At 36.3% G+C, this 15,581-nt stretch overlaps 1 protein-coding gene across 9 annotated transcripts in view; it reads left to right on the top strand.

Annotated features, from left to right (window-relative positions):
* MAPK10 (mitogen-activated protein kinase 10) overlaps positions 1 to 15,581 on the top strand; it is a 339,795-nt gene that overhangs the window by 291,180 nt on the left and 33,034 nt on the right. The gene's annotated exons all lie outside the window — the stretch shown is intronic.

Consider the following 15,581-nt stretch of genomic DNA (forward strand, 5'->3'; position numbering starts at 1 on the left):
AAGATAGGCTGCCTTTACTTTGCTTCCACAAACAAATCATAGCTCATAGCAAAAAACTGAGTAGAACTAGAAGCCAAAAGAATGCACAATAGATTTTTATAATTTCTGAGTCCAACGTCTGTTATCTGCCCCTCTAAAAGCTATTTTCTTCAACATATGTTTTAAATACTTTTCAGGGCTTACTAGAAGAGGGTATGATTTAGTCCAACAAGCCTTAGGGGTCCATGACACACTACCATTTGTTTCTGTTAAATTGCTAACACTTGTGGTTCTTCTTGTGTATTTGACTGCCAGCGTCTTCTAATGCAAACTTAGTGGTAGGAAACAACAGAGGACAAGTTACTTAGCTTTTATTTTTTTTGAAAAGATACCTGCCGCTAGTAAAATGTGATACTTAAGACTATTTCAATTAGAAAGCTTTTATAAAACCATTAGTGGCTTTGTGAAACCTTGCGTGAACTAGATAAACTAGAAGTGGGTATTTCAGTAAGTAGATTACTTCAGGTTGATCAGTATGATGTATCTCCATGTCTCATACCCAGACATGGAAAATCTTCTCAGAAGCGTAACTATTTTAAAATTATTTTTCAACCATTTAATATCTTCTATTCAACCTCTTTCTTTCATCTTTACCTCTCCTTTCCTCTGTGTGGATCCAGGCAGGGCAAGGGGGGCTTACTGTTGCCCATGTGTGTTCTGTAGGCCTCCTGAGGAGAATTTCCTTTCTGTACCGCCTTTAAATGTTCCTATCAGCAATGTTACCTTCTCTCAGAAACATGAGGAACTTCTCAAATTCTTAGAGTACCTGTGCTAAATCATCTCATTTTCTTTTACATAATACCTTCAAATCCATTTGTTTGAATTTGTTCTTAATCTTTCATTTGAAATACTGTTTGTTTCCCCCCAAGGTATTCCTGAGGATATTTTCACTTTCCTTCAGTTTTCTTTCCTCTGCTTCACCATGTGTTTTTCCACGTCAGAGGTGCTAGATTCAAACACATAATTCTCATTTCTTCATTCTTCACTAGAGAAGATATGAAAGGTGGCAATGAGGACTAGGTAGAATTGAACCTTACAGACACAATATTCAACAGGTCCTTTTCATAATGTAACTCAATCTTTAAGCATTTACAAACTTCAGTGAAAACACGTAAGTGGTTAATGAGTCTCCCAAGTGTGAAACCGAGGTGTAACCATCCTGTACTACATTTCTTTAAAGATCTGCTCTCTTAATTAGTTTTACAATAATGTTGAAATTTCATTTTGCCTCAAGTTAATTTTTAGTCATTTTATTTGATTCTTACAAAATAAAATCCCTGCAATTAAATATTTCTGAGTTTAATTACAATGTTCTAAAAATTAATGTATATTCTTACAACCAAAATATAGAACCTCCTCCAGTCTCTCACATTTGGGAAATACTTGCAAAGATGTTCTTGGGGTAGAACGAAGTAATGAAGTAAGTGAGAGAAAGTATGATGTATATGTATATGAAAATTAAGTATAAAAATTTTATCTCTGATGAAATTAAAGAAAGCATTTTAGGTTATGTTGATAAAAATTTTATATAAATATATATATTATCTGAAATTGTTTCTCCTCATTTATTTTGAGACATATCAACTTATGCCTCATTATGTGGCATATTTATTTTTTCTTACACCTAACTTAATCCGTATACACTGTTTTTAATGGGTTGTGGCCTAGAGTTTAATTAGAGTCATAAAGTCTGCATTTGTAATTCACTTATAATTATGTTGCCTATAAAAGAGAAAGTTGCTTGGAATCTATAACAACTTTTTACTGAATAGTATCAATTTGTTTTAAATTTTAGCTTTTTATTAAAAAATTCTTTGTAGAATGAAAAGATAAAATTTAGGATACTAAAATAGTTGGAGCCTTTTTCTTAACTACTTTGGCATTGACATGCTGGGGCATGGATAGCAACAAGGCGGGATGTATGAATTTTAGGGGAAGGATCTGATAGAGCCTGCGGGTCCAGGAAAAGAAGTCAGTTAACACACAGAACAAGCAAGTATTTGACATCTAGACTGGGATCACTGATTGTACAAGGGCAAACATGTCTTACATCTAGACATGTTGTAGTGAAGAGATGGGAATCCTGATCCTAGGGCAAGAACAATTTATTACTTTATGAAATGCATTACAGTGGTCACAATTAAGAGGAGACACATCCTGACGGTGCTAGAATCCCTAGTCAGCTATGCTTTCTGCAATGTCCTTAGAATTCACATCTCTGTTATACATGTTGCATATGAACATGTGTTTAAAATAAGATGACCTTTCTCTATGGACACGTGGCAAAGCTATAATAGAGTGACATATCTTCTGCCAAAGATGACAAGACTGTTTTGCAAAACATACCCCTGTATGTCTTTATAATCCAAATAAATGGAAGGATCAAATAATTGGAATTTTTATTCTGATCAAAGAGCTTTCAAGTAATTCACATGCTGGTAGGGAGGGAAGGAAATTCAAAGGTGAGAGAGAAGAAAAATAAGTTTCATTGGATGGAAATAATGGCAAGTGAACAGGGGATAAAGAAAAAACTGTGGTAAGGTGATGTTTAGAGGAAAAGTGGAAAGAGTATAGATATGCTGTGTGTACGAAGCTGTTAGTTATACTACGAGCTATCTTATCATGTTTCCAAAACTACCAAAGTACAAAAATGAAAAGAGAAGAGCATATGAATGAATGTTGTCATAATTCTAAAAGGGAAAATTAGTCATGCACACATGAGTTTGAAAATTTTAGAAATTGGATGCTAAGCTGGAGTAATTCATCTATGTAGTAATAGTACATAAATATTTTGAAATAACCGCTCAAATTATTAGCAAGTTCTTATTCAAACAATGTTTAGAGTAAAAAAGTGTGGTTTCAAAGTAGAACACACAAGTCACATATAATGTCAATGCTTTTTCATGAAATAAGTAGAAGGTGCTCTAACTATGGTTCAGTATTCATCAAGAGGGCAAATATATTATACACAAATGTACTTGGTTGAGTTATTTGCATCTTCATAGGTATGAAAGATGAGTTAGGTTTAAATTTCTGTTCTGCCCATTACTAATTTGCTTTGATCAAGTTTCTTAACCTTTCTGCAATTCAGTTTTCTAAACTAAGAAAGTTCTCCCTTCTTATCATATGTACAGCATAGCATTCTGAGATTTTGAAGAGTTAATGTGCGTGAAGTGCTTAGCAAGTGCTTGGCAGTCAGTAAGAATCATATAAATTATTTTTACCCTTATAATACTTACAATTACTATCACTATTATGACTTTTACATGCATAGCTTTACTACCTTTTGATATTTGAAAAAGATATATGTGTCTGGTGAAAAAGACCAGCTGGCCAAGAAATTGCAGAGATATTCCACAGCCTTTCTTTTTTGAATAATGGTGACGATGATCTAGTTCCCACATGATTTTAGGTCCATTTTTTTCTTTTTCTTTTGTTTAATGTATACCTACCTCTTCTTTGCCAGGTTGAAGAGAATCTAATGTCATTAGTTTAAACCAAAATAAAGACACATTATGGAGTCCACAGATCCTGATTATCATTATCTTTACTTTGGGAAAAGTAGGAGATTTTTGGGATTGTTTGGGGGAACTCGGTTTAATATCTTCCTTGTGCGCTGTTGGAAGAAAACACAATGTTTATGAAGCTTTGTTGCCTTATCTCTTATCAGATTGTTGAGTTTAGGCACCCTGCTAGAATCCGGTGTTGGCTTCACCTCTGAGAGTGGGGCTACAGAGAACCCTTAAGGAGCATCTGGGTGAACTCCAAGCTAAGTAAGAGTTGATTAACTATTTCTCAGGGCACAGAAGAAGGAGATTTATGAGGAACATAAGCTGTAACTATTTTTAAAAATAGTTTTATTTCTGCCAGAAATTTCAGAGCACTTCAAGAAAGCTCCTGAGTGCAACAGCCTTACAAAAGGCTCCATTTTGTAGTTCTTGTTCCTTGCAAGGGCATAGGGAGAGGGAGCAGGAGAGGGAGATGTGAGTTCAGCCCAAACCAAATACATCAAAACTCAAATAAATCATTATGAAGAAGCTTAATACAAACATATGGAGTCAGAGAACACTTCATGATTCCTCAATTCTTGTCTAAAAGGAAGGAGCTAGACTTGAAACCATCCCCTAAGATGGGACAGGCACTGGGGCTAAGCTTCATGGCCAGTGGTGATCAACCAGATAGACCATTGTGTTGAAGGCTCTGTTTCAGAGAGAACAGTTCTTAATGGCTGAAACCTTACTCTGGGAATCAGGGCAGAGAGGCAGGTAGAGCTGCTTGGGCTAATGGCATTTTGAAATTCTTTTCTCTAGTAGGTGAACCTGGGGTACTTGAGAACCCAGAGGACAGCTGGCAGGAAACATAGGACTTTCTGTGTGGCAGCCAAATGAAAGTTCCAGAAGAGAATGCTGTAAATGAGGCCTGGAAATGGTACTCCAGCTATAATGGAGACCACAGAAAGAGTAGGCATGTTTTGTTTGGAAGTCTAAGGATACACGACATCCTCAACTAGACTAAGAGAAAAGATGTAACTAATTCAACCAATTTGGCTGGAAGATGATTTGGTAAACAGGGCCAGTGCTGAGCGTGCTTGTTATTTTTTACCTAACTCAAGATTAATTTGGGAATTGAGACAGGGTTGGGTGGGAATTTAATCTACCAATACAGATCCTGAATTAAACAACCTGATCTTCAGATTCCCAGTGAGAGTATAACCTGGGAAACAGAGTAACACTTACATGTATTAGTGCTGAAGTTCAATTAAAATAAACACTTAAGAAACATGAACCCAGAATAGTCAACACCATTACACATTTACTGTTTGCTTATAATGTAAAGTGATTAAGAGGGTCTTAAATGCTTAATTGATATTATTTACAAGTTCACTACTTTAGGGATTATGTTATTTTTGCCTACAGTGAAAGAATTTATAGAAACACGTTAACTTGGCTATATTAAGCTATTTTATTATAAGACCATCGTAGATTTCATGCCCTGTGAGCAGAATTACTATCTGACATAATTTTATCCATCTTCTTGTCTGCCATTATATCTTACTGGATATTACCAAAGAGGATGCACGCAAGGGATGACCAACCATGCAGGAAATATAGATTATTTTTAATCTTCTTATGACACAAACATGTAAACTTTGATATTGCCTATGCCTATTATGCCTAAAATCTATTCAAGGTAAATCTGAAGTGGGAATTTAGAGATCATTATAGAGTAGTTTTGTCCTGCAGTTCAGCAAACATCAGCATTCAGAGTAGCAACTTTCCAACTTTGAGCAGTTATAGGACCAGCAACCATGATGAGGTGAATAGAATAGAGCTAGATGGGACCGGAAAAAAGAGAGAAGGGAATCAGAAGCCTGTGGTCAAAGTAGAACAGGTTCCACAGCTTGATCTAGGCATTCCAGAGAGAGAGCTGATGCAGATATGTAGGCCAGACAGTCAAGACCAGCTGGGCAGTCAGGAGAGACTTGTGGTCTAAGATCAGAGAGCTAAGTAGATGAAATCCTAAGGGGCATTTAAAGGTGTCAAAGATGAGGTTGTTCTCATATTGCAATGCAGAATTCAAAAGCAGACACTCTTGGACCAACACAGAGGTAAGAAAAAATGGGAAGCCACTACCAACCTGAGGGCTAGGGGGTGGTTTACTGGAACCCAGGCAGTAATAGCCTGTCCAGCGGGAGCTAGAGTCACAGACACAGATAAGATACAGCTGCTTCTGGAGAAAAGGATGGGGAGAAATGGCCTAGATTATCCCCTCTGTCTCCTGGTGGTATCTCCCTCCTATTGGCTGAGACCAGACCAAAGGCAGCTGGCGGACAAACCTGGGAAATATGGCCTAATAGAGTCCAGTCCCCTGAGAAAAAGAGCAACTAAGGAAAGGAGGAGGACAGCATCTGTGGGCCAATGTGTCCAGGGCTGGCACTTACCAGGGCTGGCATTCTTTCCTTATTCACAATTCGGAAATCCCTAAGTAAAACAGAAGTAACCAGGGAACGGAGCACAATTCCTCTGGAGAGAAGAAGACTTTAGATGTTAGAAGAGGTGCTCAGGGATCTCCCCTCGTAAAGTGAAGTAAGATCCCCCTAATAACTATCTAATTTCTTGAAGTATTTCATGATTTCTTGCCAAGAAATCACAGGTACTATACCAACCTGATAGTCTTGGCAGAAGTGTATTTCTCATTGGGGTTTCCACTGAAGGTGTGCACTTCCTTCCTTTTATATGTTGATGTCACTCTTTCAATTGTTGGTTGTAGGGCTACAGTCTTGTTGAAACAATGTTGGACCACATGTACATGAGGGGAGCGAAAGGATTCAGCCATCTGTTTTCTTTTAGGTTACTATAAATCTACTCTTCTGCTGCCCTAGGAACGACCTTTATCACTAGGAAAGACCTTGTCACTTTCTTCTCACTCATCTTTTTATTTCTTCATTTTTTGTATCTTCTTCACTTCTTACCCTCTTCTCTTTTTTATCCAACAGTTATTCACATAAGCTTTGACTATTTGTTAACAGTTTAGTATTTATTCACTTATTCTATAAATATTGACTGAGCCCACACTTTGTGTTCCACACTGATCTAGATGATGGTGATTCAGCATTGAATTTTTAAACAAACAATGAAAAAAACAACAGGTCCCTGCTTTTATTGTTCTTGGTAGGTTTCCAATAGTTAATAGCAATTTTTATTGAATGGGAATCTTTGATAACTTATCATCTCCTGAAGAAACAAAATCAACTCCTCCAAATATGAGTCGTCTACCTTACTTGATTATTTAACTTGTTTAGTGTATGATTTCCTGACTGTAGAATCTGAAATCCTGTGTCCCTTGAAATGTTAATCAGTTATAACTAAATTGCAGTGAGAATCTGCTAATCTTCAACCAGATGTGCATCAACTGCTTTGAATCATAATTAACAAGTTATGCTTATCTACTTTTAGCTATGATTTTTAAACTACTATTTGACTGAATATAAAAGAATGTCCTGCTGGGCTTGTGGCTCATGCCTGTAATCCCAGCACTTTGGGAGGCCAAGGCGGGCAGATCAGTTGAGATCAGGAGTCTGAGCCTTGCTAACATGGTGAAACCCCATCTCTACTAAAAATATAAAAATTAGCCACCTGTAGTACCAGCTACTGGGAAGGCTGAGGCAGGAGAATCTCTTGAACCCAGGAGATGGAGGTTGCCATGAGCTGAGATCGCAGCACTGCACTCCAGCCTAGGAAACAGAGTGAGACTGTCTTAAAATGAATGAATAAATAAACAACAAACAAACAAACAAAAAAGTCCTGACCAAGCTGACCAAGTTTGGTAACCCAAATGCATAGATTATTACTGAACACCAAAGAATCCTAAAGTTGGCCGGGCGCGGTGGCTCAAGCCTGTAATCCCAGCACTTTGGGAGGCCGAGACGGGCGGATCACGAGGTCAGGAGATCGAGACCATCCTGGCTAACACGGTGAAACCCCGTCTCTACTAAAAATACAAAAACGAGCCGGGCGAGGTGGCGGGCGCCTGTAGTCCCAGCTACTCGGGAGGCTGAGGCAGGAGAATGGCGTAAACCCGGGAGGCGGAGCTTGCAGTGAGCTGAGATCTGGCCACTGCACTCCAGTCCGGGCGACAGAGCGACACTCCGCCTCAAAAAAAAAAAAAAGAATCCTAAAGTTGCTACACTAAACATAAAAGTGTACAATCTTTAAAGTATGAATTAAATCTTTCTATTTACTATAGCAACTAAATAAAAATATTTAATTTGTAGTTTAAAGATTTACATGTAAATGTATTGACCATCTGAAGCCTTCAAATATAGTTCACATGATTGAAGATTATGGGAAGGAGTTATTCTCATTCCTTATTACCACTGACTTTTAATTCTCTCAAATACGTTTTCACTGTAAAAGCTAATATCATTTGATTATGAATATCCTGTGTTACTTGCTCTATTAATCTACTCCATGAATGAGTTCTCGTTCGCATTGTTTCTACCTTTATTAACTGTGGTTTAGCCAGTTGTCTTTTACTGAATTCTCTTGAATCCATAACAAATTCCTGAAACAACATGATGAAGAATAGGCTTATAAATATATTTGATTATAACTAGAAGAAATATACTTTGCTAGACTCAGTATATATGAACTTAGGAATGATAAAGAAAAATATGAGCTACAATGAATATGAATTTGATGCATCTAATGTTCAAATAGCTCATCAGTAGATATCTACTGTTTGGAGATAAACCATTGAATAAAATATATGTAAGTTTGCTTCAAATATTTTATAATCCTTTTATTAAATTGGTTAGTCTGAGTGTAGCACTGTGAGTTAAACCTGAAGTATCTGGAAGAGATGATTTAAATGAGTTATAAATGCAAACAGCTCTCTGTACAGACTATATCTCCCATTGGGAGGAAAGGGGATTAAAGTCTTTGTGAGTCACATTTTCCTTTGATGAGTGATACCAAAAGGTTAGGGCATGTCCTCAAGACAATTTCTGAATAACTAATCCATCTGAAATTCTGAAACTACTGTTTTTGTTTCCTGATTTTCCCCACAGGATACAGTCATGTACTTAAAATAGTTAATAGGCATTATTTTTGTTTGCTGTCCTTTGGTTTGCTTGAGAAGAAAGTCAGTTTGCAAGTGAAGTTTATGATATAAAATTTAATAGCAACTCTCAAGTGGCAGAAAATACCTATCAAATATTTCAATAAGCATAAAGTGCAACACTTGAGTTACTTAAGGATTTTTTGGTAGAAATTTGAAAATTTTTATTAAGAAGGAAAATCTCCATTTCACTAAAATAATAAGAAAACTTTAAAAAAAATTTCATGGGTAGAAAAAGCCTCTGTTGCTTTTTATTAATAGAAAAGATCCACAGTGCCTATCACGCTGAATATGACCTTGGATTTTACTACTAGTTTATTTCTTGATGCTATAGATGTGCATGCACTTTTAGTAAGTTTCCCCATTTTTACTTCTTTAGATTTTTTTGGAACATGCTTATTACTTTGGATTTCAACTTGGAAAGCTTATAAACAAAACATATTACTATACTTGATAAGGCATATCCATTGAGTTTTCTCAGGAAAGACCTCTTTGGAGGTTTTCATAAAGGGCTTATTCTCAAAAAGATTTCTCAGGTTATTTCTAGCATTTTAGGAATATCAAACAAAAATTTTATCTAAGTTCCCCTAAATATTTTCATAAGTAAGACAAACTATATCCTAGAATGAGGAAAAGAATAATTAACAATGTGAGTAATTTCAAGTATCTGAAATGTTTAGCATGTTAGTGATTTTATTTCCATAATATGTTATAGTATTTGTTGTATATTTTAAATTTGACAATCAGTCCAAGTATTTCCCAAGTGCCCATCACCAGTTTGGTCTATAATGTGTGTGCAGGTCACTGGTGACCTTTTGTTTCCTGGAGATAGAAAGACAAAGAGGTAACTGAGTGATGTTGTACTATGAGACATCATGATTCTCTTTTCTCCATTCTAAAATTGCCATCATTTAAATTCTGTTTTTCAGACCAACTGTCCTTATGAATTCTTTTAAATATGATTTGTTCTACTCACATGGAGTTAATAAACTGGCTGAATTCCTCCCTCAGCTGTTCTCTCCATCTGTTCTGACACAAGGACTACCTCTTTGAGTCTTAGGATTTCTTATTATTATTGCAGCATGTGTCATGCTGTGAAAAAGCTAGTGTGACCCATGGCAGGCTTAATTTGAGAAATAGTTTAGTACCATCTATCTGTCATAGAAGACTCTTTCAGTGTGGAGTTGAACTCTAAGTAGATTTGTTAGACTCAGAATGTATATAAATTTAGAAATGAGGAGGAAGAAACATGAGCTACAATGGATATGAATTTGATGCACTCTAATTATGTGCTTAATTATAGAAAGAGCAATTCATATTTTGTGGTTTTCATTTGCTTGGTGAAAGTTAAATCAATGTCTCTAATTCCATTTGTGGAATTCTAAATTTCCATCTGTTCATGCTGATGTATTCTTTCAGCAGCAAAATATGAGCAATTTACTAATTGCCTTCCAGGGAAAATATAGCTTCATTAGATTTTGCTTGCCCAGTGCCTCAGCTGCTTAACGTGAAGATATCGTTTGAATTGCCTTTGGATTGTTTTGATGCCATGTATTATGTTGGTGGGAGCTTGTCAAAATGTTTGTTATAGATAGAGTTAGCCACCTGCTTTTAGGAACCCCACTCCCTATATGACTTATAATAGGAATATGTATTTCACTGAAACACTAATTCATTTGTCTCTAATTTTAGCAAGTTCTATTACTGAAGAGAAAGGTTCATCTTAATTTTAATTCATTGGGGTATTCAGAATCCACTGAATCCAAGATTCTCAGGTGTGAAAAGCTGGAATGGTTGAAATGTTCATTCTCAGGAGAGACATGTTTTGTTATCTAGTAGAATCCATGCTTTGATTTTTGTTTTCATGTTTTATCTTGAGCACTTTAGACCATGAGTGCTATTGCTATTAATCTTTTGAAGGGATCATTGAGAGAGAATACTTTATAAAAAGGGGGAAGGGAACAGAAATTCTTTTTCTAGAACATCCCACACCTGCTGCTCTCTGAAAGGCTGAGTTATGGCTAATGTATTCTGTCAGGTTCTTCCAAATACCTGATTTTATTTCTTCTCTCCTAGGTGATGTCTGAGATATTGTGAGATCCACCTATTTATCTCGAGGTGGTGGGCATTTGTGAGAGTGTATTTTATTTTCGTAATATGTTTCATCCTGGAAAAAAGAGGTTATCCAATGTGTCATCTGCCTAGGATGTAATCCATAAACTGTGGGAGAAAAAAGTATATTTTTTCTTTTTTAGCGTTCCCTCTACGAGATAAGCAAAGAAGTCAAGGTGGGAACTTATGAGATGTTCTGTCAACTAAAATTTACCAAATTTTATAGTAAGAGGAAGAATAAAAAAGAGAAAAGAATAGGAGTAGGTCAGAACAGAGAGAATCTCTGTCAGACAGCTTTGCCTCGAGATAAGTAGAGGCTACGAAACTGGTGAATCCCTAGGAAACAACTCTTTTGGTAATTTGCATTCCTGCCTTGTCTGCCTACCTGTAATATTGTTAAAACAATCAAACTAGACTTGAATTTTTGTCAGTCATCAAAGAATCTCCTCTTAACCACTGTGTATATATGTTCAAAGACAGCTCTAAGGCACTCCTACCCATCCTCATATCATTGTGTTTTCAGTAAAGAACTTCTATCAATAAAGAAAATGGTATGCTCTGCAGAGGTAATATTGTTTTCTGCAAGGCCTGGATATTAATTATAATACATAAACTCTGTAATTTAAGGGTCACATCAGTTCTGTACCCAGCAGAATTATTTGGTGAGTAGCCCTGCCTAAGTTCCTAAAGGTTTACTTTAAGTAGTAGGTTTGCTATTTGACACGTTTTTCTTTGCTCCTTTGCTCTCAAAATCAATGAGGTTTAATTGCATGATGAACTTTTAAATACTATAGTCTTCTTTCAGAAAAAAAAGAAAATACCCACCAGGCGCAGTGGCTCAAGCTTGTAATCCTAGCACTTTGGGGGGCCAAGGCGGGTGGATCCCTTGAACTCAGGAGTTTGCGACCAGCCTAGGCAACATGGCGAAATCCCGTCTCTACTGAAAATACAAAAATTAGCCAGGCATGGTGGCTTACACCAGCTACTTGGGAGGCTGTGGTGGGAGAATGGCTTAAACTTGGGAGGCGGAGTTTGCGGTGAACTGAGATTGCACCACTGCACTCCAGCCTAAGCGACAGAGGAAGACTGTCTCAAACAACAGCAACAACAATGCCCAAGTATACACGTACTCATCTTCCACGATTCAACATAAGAAATGTTCATAGCACCCCTATGAATGCAGACACTGTACCAGATCTAGAGATGCACACAGGAGGGCATTTCTCTGCCCTTAGGAGCTCACTACCTAGCACTGAGCTTTCTTATGACCCCTAAGCGTTCCTTGGAGAAACTTCTGGGGGGCTTTTGAAAAACATCCCCAAATTTTCTACCTATAATTATGTATTTGCATCTTTCTGAACATTCAGCTCACAGGCTTTTTCAGATCTTTGGAGTTCCTTTTACTCCAAATTTAATTCTTAAAATTTTGAAAATCGTGAATCTAGTAAAGAAAGTTTTCAATGGGTTGGGGGGAGGGGACTGCAAAAGTGCTGATGATTTACTCTTAGACTAGATTATCATTTATAGACATATCAAAAAGATTTAATACACTTTTTAGGAAATAATTTATTCTCTTCGGGTAATTTTAAAATTTGTTTTAAAATTTTCTTTCATCTGTAAAGGTCCTACTTTTTTAAGGAAAGTGGTGGAGGCAGAAGTAACTGATACATATAAAATATGCTTTCAATTTTTATTATTGTAATATAAAAAACTATTAACATTATAAAAACAGTTTATTGTGGTCCCAGACAACTTTAAAATGGTATTTTTTTCAAGAAATATAAATTAACAGCAACTGTCTACTCTTCACGTAGCTAGTTCTTTTCTCATGCTGTGAGGCTTTCAGGGGTTCAGTTGACACGTGGCTTATAGCTTTAGCGTTGCATTATTCTTCAATGAATAATACAGATTTCATAAGAATGACAGACCCAACTTTCCTCATACTTTGTTTCCTCTTTCTTTTTCCAAGGACTCACTTCCTTTGCAATATTTGTTTTTCTCTTCCAATTGTGTCTCCAAAGATTTTTGTTTGTTTCTTTGTCCATTATCTAAGAAGGTGGTTATGTCGTGCATTGCAACTAAAAGGTGAGACGAACAAATGAACAACAAAAACACAAAAAAATTAACCAAATATCTTGTTTGAGAGTCATGCTTAGAGTTGGTGATGCTATCAATATTAGCAAGTAAACTAAGAAGTTTGACAGTCTAGGAGACAAAGGAAAATAATCAGAAAGTATAATTATTAATGATGCTGAAAATGAATATGTGTGGTGATGTGAACACAGCTTTAAATGTTGTAGTATGTTTATGCTGACATTTTAAAATCTCTAAATGAAAACTATAGACATGAAGTCAGAATGTCATCACAACTCTACATAGACCACACGTCTGAAAGTTGCAGAGTTGCAAAAAGAACCAGAAAAAGGATAGGCAGAAACTATTCTTGGGTGCTAAATCATGGTAACCTTCAGATTCAGGGAAAAGGCTGAATCTCAACATTTTCTTCCCAAGTGTAGATCCATGGCTTAGGCCCTAGGGCATTCGTTATATGTGAGGAGAAGGTAGAATAGATGAGACAGAATATTGAAAAGGTTACACTCCCTTTTTACAAGTATATTAAAAGTTTATGGTCTTTCCCAGAGTATGTGCTATAATAAAATTATTATGTCCCTTTCTAATGGCAGGGCGATTGTAAGAGTGATAAAAACCACTGCCAAAACTTGCTGCAGGTTTCATATGAGACTCAGAGGGTTGTTTGTAGAATAATGGCCCACAATATCTTGTGAAAGAGAATAGAATGTATTGTTTGTAAAAAAAATATATATGTTTAGTCGACAACCAACAGATGCTCCCTACAGTTTCTAATTCCAGGGAGAATCTGATTTCTATCTTTAGGTGCATTTTGAAAGCTGAATTCCTCTTATGTTCCTCTGTAAAAAGTGAGAGATAATTGGCTAATTAGCTAATTAGCTAAGCCTCAAGCACTTTTTCTGAAAATTTCTTACCTAAGATGTGTGTTGTTTTGGACTAAGTTAGCGTTAAGAACTTTTGGTGACTTTCTTTCATGATATATATGCCAGAATGCTGTTTTCATAGTACAGCAATCTGTTACTACTTTTTTATCTGAGCTAGGCCTGCTCATGCTTCTTGCACCATTCCTGTTTAATCATGAACAATAGTTTATTCCTAGCCAGAATTCTTACATGCATAGTCCCAGGTAGATTTTCTTAAGTAATGAATAGCTCCCCCAAGAATGGAAGGCTAAGCTTAAATCCAAGCAAAAAACTTGGCTTGCAATTATTAATTTAAAATATGGCCTTACATAATCTAGCTTTCCCAAAGCAAAGGGCTGTGGACAGACAATGGGAGAGGATCAAGAGTTATAGACTGTGGAGACCAAGGTCATGGCACTGGGAGACAGTAGAGCACAATGGGAACCTCTGTGGGTCAACAATTAGAGGACATGGACTCAAGGTCTCATCATACCTTGGACAGGTCCACCACATTCATTCACTTAAACTTTTGTTAAGCTTCAAGTGTACGCTGCCATTGAGAATTCACTAATTCTAATAATAAAAAGACATAGTTCCTGTTATTAGTAGTTTGTAGTAGAGTTGATAGATAAGTAAATATTATAACCATAGTACTAGTGCCATAGAAACACAAAGGAATAAGGTACAGCTCATTCTATAGCAAACATAGGAGGTTTTCAGGAGGAAGAAAAGTCTCAGGTGGGACCAAAAGGATAGGCAAGAGTTAGCCAAGTGAAATGGAGGTGGAAGAGTAGAATCTAGTAGACAAAGGAAGCAGCCTGGTCAATAGCCAGGAGAGAAGACGAATCAGGACACACCTGGGGAACTATGAGTTAATTCATTGTGAGCAGAGAAGGGAGTGGTGAGAAACGCAGCTGGAAATGGAAACAGGGCCCTGATCAGGAAACACCCTTTAAGTCATTCCCAGAGGGTGCGCAAGCTGCAGGCTTGGGGGAACGGCTGTAGGGATTTTAATCAGGGAGTAACATAATGGGATTCATGTTTTAGGTAGATCATTCTTTCTACTGATGAAGTGATGATATAGTTGAAAGATTATTTAGGAAGCTAGCGAAGTAATTGAGATAAAAGATGACAAAATGGACTTCAATGGCAATGGAGATGAAGAAAGAATGACATTCAGAGATGGTGGCATAATTGTATCACTAATCTTTACCCATGAAATGTCCTGTCTAATAATATTTTAAAGGAAAAAAATATGTGAAAGTACCCAATTAACTTTGATTACATAGGATGTTATTAAAGAGGGTTTTCTTAAAGCTTATGGAGGTAATTGAACTATTGTAAACCGAACAGTTTTAGTCTATATGACATAAGAGAAATGGAAATGTTATCAGTTCCTATCATGTTAACACAAAAGCTCAGTTGGACTTATTTTCTTTTAAAATTACTCCTTAGAGTAATTACTTAATGAAAAGGCAAACTCTGTTTTAAGAAAATCTACCATAAGATGTATTTATTAAATACATTAAAAAGTATTATTTAATAATGTACATAATACATTAAAAAGTAGGAGCATTGATAATACATTAAAAAGTAGGAGCAATGGTAATGTCTTATATTAGAGTATAGTTCTTTATGATTGTGTTTCTTTCTCAACTTTTTTGTTCCCCAACATACTTGAGAGACAGTCATCAACTCATTAACGTCATAAACTTATCAATCTATATTAAAGCAATGATTCTTGATGTGGGGTATGGCAGACTCTTGTGGGCATGTTAATTACTTGGAAATAAATCCTCACTCTCAAGTGATTCTGTT

This window comes from Trachypithecus francoisi, unplaced genomic scaffold, assembly GCF_009764315.1.
Source record: "Trachypithecus francoisi isolate TF-2019V2 unplaced genomic scaffold, Tfra_2.0 Lachesis_group1, whole genome shotgun sequence".
In the NCBI taxonomy this organism is placed as follows: Eukaryota; Metazoa; Chordata; class Mammalia; order Primates; family Cercopithecidae; genus Trachypithecus; species Trachypithecus francoisi.